This window comes from Ips typographus, linkage group LG11 (assembly GCF_016097725.1).
Source record: "Ips typographus isolate SLU linkage group LG11, UJ_Ityp_2.0, whole genome shotgun sequence".
Taxonomy (NCBI): Eukaryota; Metazoa; Arthropoda; class Insecta; order Coleoptera; family Curculionidae; genus Ips; species Ips typographus.
Genome location: NC_138432.1, coordinates 5,959,873 through 5,965,547, shown reverse-complemented (window position 1 = coordinate 5,965,547; position 5,675 = coordinate 5,959,873). Strand labels below are relative to the sequence as shown.

The following is a 5,675-nucleotide window of genomic DNA, read 5'->3' as shown; positions in this document are numbered from 1 at the left end:
AAAATGAAATACGGTTTTGACAGAGTACAAAAATATGTTGAGCGTTGCAACTGTCACTTTTTTGCAAAAACATCAAATATTTCGAAAACGGCTAGAGAGATAGGCATAGGGCATTGTACACAAAAGTTGGTCAGAATTTTGTGAGGAATCCAAATATGTAATAATATATAGGGTGTTCTATTTAAAATAAGAAAGTTGTGATCGACTTCCGGTATAAACGGAAGTGCAACCATCTTGAAACTATTTTAGTTAGATTGGGCATGGCCACATCAGTATCCTGCCAAATTTTCAAAACTCTCCTATATATACTTTTTCCAATATCAATCGATGTCTTTCGTCGTGGGACACCCTGTATTTCTATATAAATTTTAACTATACAGAGTGTCTTAAAAAATAAAACTTGTACGACATAAATAACGGTTTTTTGGCGTGTTTGATTTCAAAATTAAACTATGCTTACTTGAAAAACAACCAATTTAATGAACTGTTTTGTCCACGGTGTATACTAATAGACTATTTTTAAAAAAGGTGATTGTTTAGCCAATTTTATGACCCTGTATAGATAAAATTTATCCAGAAATATAGTTGACCTTTGTATCTATCACTTTTGTATAGAAAGTTTTAAAAATAAAGCTTGTATTGGGGTGGTCTAAATTTAATCAACACAGCTTATTAGAAAGAAAACAATTCAGAAATCGATACAGAACATATTAGTCAAATAGGCCTAAAATTTATCGTAGAATCCGAATTTGCAATAAAAAATATGACATCGCAAAAAAGGTTTGGTTAGCCACGTCATTTTGAGACACCCTGTATGGTTAAATTTACTTTAACAAAATTAAAACTTTTCAGTCTGCTGATATTACGCAAATTTTGCATTACCAACACGTTCGTAGGTTAAAAGCATCCCAAATTTATGTAAGTACAGAATCGATATTTGGCAGATATTATTTTCATTATCCTGCATTTTCGACATATTGTTGAATAATGGGGTCGATTTGTTGATTTCGCTCCCGGATGCTTTGAGATGTTACGATAATGCGGATGAATTATCAGGTAATAATTATTGGCAAATCACCCACATATTTTCTAGTAATACTGTTTTGAGCCCATTCATGGCATTCATTAAATCCTCCAGTAAATGACAACAAAAAAACAGCATTAACTGAGTTAGTTCCTGTTTATTTATTCAGATATTACACCAAATTACAACAAATCAACTAAATGAAGAATTTTATAACCAAGGTACTTTAATTAGAGTAATTTAGATAATGTCGTAATACACTAAATTATACTAGTAGTTAGTAATTAAGGATTTAAAGTTTGTAGGTATAAAAATTAAATAACATTAAAAGCTAAACAATAAATCGGACCAACTAAAAGATAAGACAACGACGGCGTATGCCGCTCGGCCCTTTGCCCAAATCCCGTCCCTAAAATATTGCCCTTTCGTGTTTTAATTACGCCAAGCTTTTTATCTCCCGTTTTAAGCTCCGTTGATTATTTTTACTGCTCGCATTCGTCATTCTTGATAGGGCCTACGCACTGATTTTACAAAATAAAACGGGGGTGTAACATTACAGCCCCACTTTCCAGGTATAATAAGATCAAAACCCGGGAGGCACTCAAGGTAGCAATTTAGGAGACCATCGATACCGTCGAACTCCCATTTGAGCTGGCAGAGATATTATTGACCTTTGTAATAGCCACTTAACTACTTCATGTCTATGGGAGCACTCAGTTATTACTCAAGCTGACGTATCTATTAACTTACGGTTAGGTCAATCGGAAAGTGGTTTCGGATTGGGGCGCAAAATTGCTACGTTTACTTCAAACCGAAGTTTTTTACTACACTGATTCAACCAAGGGAATTTCAAAAGATTTACAGGAAAGAAGATATTTAAAACACACTTGTCAGTTTGGCAACGTGGTTTTTAACATTTTTAGTATGGTTAGAAATATTTAGATTGTTGCCAAATCAACTAAAATACAACATGTAACTGGCACTAAGAACCAAGCAGTCCATTATTAACTTGTTTGTAAAGATAATAAAAGGTTCACAATTTTTTTGTTTAAGAATGTCCAGGTATTTTTTTTTAGGTTAAGACTTAGTGTCACGTGACAACGGTTAAACATACCCCAACTGTCAAAATGCATTAAACGATGAAGCTGTACACGAATTTTGCTCTGTTGTCAGCAAATCAGAAAAACTATTTTTATACCTCCATGAATGGGATTTTCAATTGTGTCATATTCGTTTAGTGGGAACCTTAGTTAGTGTCACGTGACCCGTCAATTTGGCAGCATCTGTCAAATTTCAGATAGTACAATATATGTACTATCATCATGAGTACTTATAATTATATATGTGATTTTATACGTCAATGAGCAAAAATTTTGATAGTTACTATGTCTGTCTCTACCTATGACATAGTCTCAGGTCACGTGATAGCTGTCAGTTACGTCAACAGTGTCAAAATTCGTTTAAGACTAGACAAAATTGTAAAACACTTTTAAAAGGTGAGAAACCGTTAGACAAGAAGTGTTTTATAGGTTGATGAGCAGGATTTTGACGGTTGTAACGTCAGAGACAATTTATGGACTAGTTTAGGGTCACATGACAACCGTCAAACATGTATGTTTGTGCGCAAAGCTGTCAAACTAACATTTGTCAAATTTCAGCGAGAACAGAAGACTAGAATGTTGTTTTAAAGACTCATGCGCAAAGTTTTGAGAGTTACTATGTCTCTCTCTATCTATGACATTGTCTCAGGTCACGTGATAGCTGTCAGTTACGTCAACAGTGTCAAAATTCGTTTAAGACTAGACAAAATTGTAAAACACTTTTAAAAGGTGAGAAACCGTTAGACAAGAAGTGTTTTATAGGTTGATGAGCAGGATTTTGACGGTTGTAACGTCAGAGACAATTTATGGACTAGTTTAGGGTCACATGATAACCGTCAAACATGTATGTTTGTGCGCAAAGCTGTCAAACTAACATTTGTCAAATTTCAGCGAGAACAGAAGACTAGAATGTTGTTTTAAAGACTCATGCGCAAAGTTTTGAGAGTTACTATGTCTCTCTCTATCTATGACATTGTCTCAGGTCACGTGATAGCTGTCAGTTACGTCAACAGTGTCAAAATTCGTTTAAGACTAGACAAAATTGTAAAACACTTTTAAAAGGTGAGAAACCGTTAGACAAGAAGTGTTTTATAGGTTGATGAGCAGGATTTTGACGGTTGTAACGTCAGAGACAATTTATGGACTAGGTTAGGGTCACATGACTACCGTCAAACATGTATGTTTGTGCGCAAAGCTGTCAATCTAATATTTGTCAAATTTAAGCGAGAACAAGAGACTAAAATTACAGAAATGTGGTTTGAAAGAACCATGCGCAAAGTTTTGACAGTTACTATGTCTCTCTCTATCTATGACATAGTCTAAGGTCACGTAATAACTGTCAGTTACGTCAACACTGTTCAAATTCGGTTAAAACTAGACAAAATTGCAATACACTTTTAGAAAGTGAGATACCGTTATGCAAAAGTGTTTTATGATTTGATGAGCAGGACTTTGACAGTTGTGACGTCAGATATATTTTTTTGGCTAGTTTAGGGTCAATTGACAACTGTGAAATATGTCAAAACTTGTGCATTTGTCTGTAAAGCTGTCAAACCAACATTTATGTTATTTGAGCTAGAACTCAAAGTAGAATGCGCCAAGTTTTGTCAGTTTCGGTATCTCTCTCCATTTATGACGTTGTATAAGCGTTATAATATTCGTTAGCTTCAATTTGATATATAAATGATTAAAATACGTATCTTATGGAATTGAATTTTGTCTAATTAATTCATTATCAATGGGTACGTTCACCCGACGTCAGCGGCTTAGAGGTTAAGTAAGCGGTCCTATTTAGTTTGTTATGACTGCTTACTTAGCTTCTAAGCTGCTGACGTCGGGTGAACGTACACATTGTTAGAATTTAGATTGTTTATAATACAGGATATGTAGGAAATGTCACAACTAAGAATAATTATTCACCTGTCAATCTGTATTTGAATTTACTCAAGCATTTGATTGTTTTGACAAAGCGAATGTGCCAGAGTAATAGAGACAATAATCACAGAACAATTTGTCTAAAATTAACGTTATATATCAACAATCAGTGTAGTTTCTGTAGCGGAATAATCAGATAAAAGAGCCCTATTCGAAAAGGGAGTTTTGCTCCCTCTAGTTATCCATAACTCTAGCAATGCAGTTAACCATGCTTTAATGTCGCTTTGTTTCAGAGAGAGAATGAACGCAGAACTAGATGAATTCCATTGTTTGCCACTAAATTCACTGTTTGTGGCTTTAAGGTAAGTTTGACAAACGCTGTGTTAAGTTAAGTGTGACTGTATTACGATTCCATCAGAAACAATTGATTCGAAACTCGCCGAAACCGAGTTTATTTCACAAAGTGCAGAACTTCAACTAAAGTTGCAAAAGATGGATACAATTCAAATTTACAGATAATGATAAGAAGGCGGCTTATATGTTAGACTTGTTCAGAAAGATGTTGAAGGAAGCGAAAATTTTATTCAGAAATCAAGAATGGAAGAAACGTGCCCATAAGCGAACGTGAGTTTCGCTCAAACTTTAAAGGAACGTTAGAGTTTCGGAAGTAAAAGAATAGATAAGCGGCCGAGTTTCGTAATCCTTTTGTATTATAATTATTATTGCTTTTCCCAATTTGCTGGCGAAAAAGCGCCACTACCAACTTATGCAAAGTTAAATTTTTAATCAAGTCAAAAAACTTTAAATTGGGTTCGGCTGTGCAGCTGCAGCTTGTTTTACTTTCCGCTTTTCAGTTTCTTTCACTTTAATTTTGTTGCAACTCGAAAATTTCTTTTTAATAAACGTTTTGGTGTTTGCAAGACAAGGAATTTGTTCATCCGTGAATTGTTACGGACTTTTTAACTGCTGTTTGGCTGCAATCCAATCGAGTTCTAACTGACCTAGACTAGATAATCCCATCTCTTTTTTTTTTCAAGTTCTTTCTGTTCAGCGATTTATAGATTTTTCTACTAGTTTATTACTAATAAAATGTCCACTTGAATGATGTTTTATAGAAGGATTTTTTATTCTTAAAACTGAGAAAATTTACAGTTTGAAATAATCAAATAATAAAGTGCTAATTTCATGTATGTACAAACATATGAACCTATATTACTCAAATAACATTTAGCATTATTCACAAGTCATACAGTAATTGTCTAGGTTATAATTTACGGTTTATCCCATTAATTTATCAGTTAATTTATTATTCATTTTCTGTGTAAATAGTGTGTGAGAATTATTTTACTCGGTTGCGACATGAACAAATAAAAAGTGATAACTGTTCATTAAATCAAACATATTTCACTACCTTGTTGTACTTAACTACAATATAAAAACGAATTCAGTATTTATTTTTTAAAGAAGTTGAAGAAGAAGTTGAAAAATTTTTAGAAATGAGTTCATATGTTGGATTTTTTGCCAGTTCAGTCCAGCACCTCAGCCATGATTACAAGAACTTCTTCTAACCTCAAAACTCAATTAAATGAACAAATGCCACATGTGCAGCATTTGCGGAAATCACAACACTGATGTTCGTATTAAATGTTGCATGAAATATGGATATGGATGACAAT

The 5,675-nt window shown here is 33.7% G+C and overlaps 1 long non-coding RNA gene across 1 annotated transcript; it reads left to right on the top strand.

Moving 5' to 3' along the window:
* The first annotated feature begins 4,083 nt into the window (after window positions 1-4,083).
* Window positions 4,084-5,110, top strand: LOC145735920 (uncharacterized). The gene is made up of 2 exons (XR_014179801.1): window positions 4,084-4,361; window positions 4,418-5,110. It is a non-coding gene; the product is annotated as an uncharacterized LOC145735920 (long non-coding RNA).
* The last annotated feature ends 565 nt before the right edge of the window (window positions 5,111-5,675 follow it).